Source organism: Schistocerca americana, chromosome 6 (genome assembly GCF_021461395.2).
Source record: "Schistocerca americana isolate TAMUIC-IGC-003095 chromosome 6, iqSchAmer2.1, whole genome shotgun sequence".
In the NCBI taxonomy this organism is placed as follows: Eukaryota; Metazoa; Arthropoda; class Insecta; order Orthoptera; family Acrididae; genus Schistocerca; species Schistocerca americana.
In genome coordinates this window covers 125,060,381-125,061,572 of record NC_060124.1, presented here as the reverse complement: position 1 = coordinate 125,061,572, position 1,192 = coordinate 125,060,381, and the positions used below count along the sequence as shown (strand labels likewise).

General features: G+C 36.7%; 1 non-coding gene across 1 annotated transcript; it reads left to right on the top strand.

The window, feature by feature from the left end:
• Nucleotides 1-571: 571 nt before the first annotated feature.
• LOC124620900 lies at nt 572-675 on the top strand. Its single transcript, XR_006980411.1, has one exon. It is a non-coding gene; the product is annotated as a U6 spliceosomal RNA (small nuclear RNA).
• The last annotated feature ends 517 nt before the right edge of the window (nt 676-1,192 follow it).

Genomic DNA, 1,192 nt, shown 5'->3' with positions numbered 1-1,192 from the left:
ATTAAATTACAGCGCTTTAGTGTGCCCTTCATTCTAATTTTATTTTAGAAATTCTTTTAGTAAATTAGTTTTGGTTTCCTTCTGAAATTTATTCATTACTGCAATGCAAACGTGCAATGTCTGACAATGCAAAATTAAAAGAATATTTTTCTTTGTATAATGGTATTACGCTTCGTGAAATATGATAAATTCAGTCATTTTAATGACACTAAACTAAATTACAATTAATAGGAATAATCTCTTCATTTCTCTCCGCATTGTCATGTAACAAAAAAATTCTATTAAAAATGTGTTTTCTTGTCTTACTGAAACAATGTGATCCAACAAGTCCTAATGCTCAATACATGACTGATAGTTCTCCTTGATTACTAGACATTGTTGGACACACTGAAATCCCTGTATGGCAATAGTTACTGAATTCGATGTTTCTGGTAACAAAAACAAAATAAGCTACCTAATTCTCAGATCCTGACTCCTTATACAATCATCTTCAAAATCATTCTTCATATTAAAGTCAAACATCATCGGACATCTCAAACAGAAATCACTGTGTGGCACCTCCGCCATAAAAGCTGCTTCGGCGGTACATATACTAAAATTGGAACGATACAGAGAAAATTAGCATGGCCCCTGCGCAAGGATGATACGCAAAATCGTGAAGCGTTCCACATTTTTGATCATAAGGCCGTTGCAGCATCCCTGAATATGGAAGTTAGTAGGAATATAAAAAAAGGGAGGAAGGTTTATCTGTTTAGCAAGAGTAATAGAAGGCAGATTTCAGACTACCTAACAGATCAAAACGAAAATTTCTGTTCCGACACTGACAATGTTGAGTGTTTATGGAAAAAGTTCAAGGCAAACGTAAAATGCGTTTTAGACAGGTACGTGCCGAGTAAAACTGTGAGGGACGGGAAAAACCCACCGTGGTACAACAACAAAGTTAGGAAACTATTGCGAAAGCAAAGAGAGCTTCACTCTAAGTTTAAACGCAGCCAAAACCTCTCAGACAAACAGAAGCTAAACGATGTCAAAGTTAGCGTAAGGAGGGCTATGCGTGAAGCGTTCAGTGAATTCGAAAGTAAAATTCTATGTACCGACTTGGCAGAAAATCCTAGGAAGTTCTGGTCTTACGTTAAATCAGTAAGTGGCTCGAAACAGCATATCCAGACACTCCGGGATGACGATGGCATTG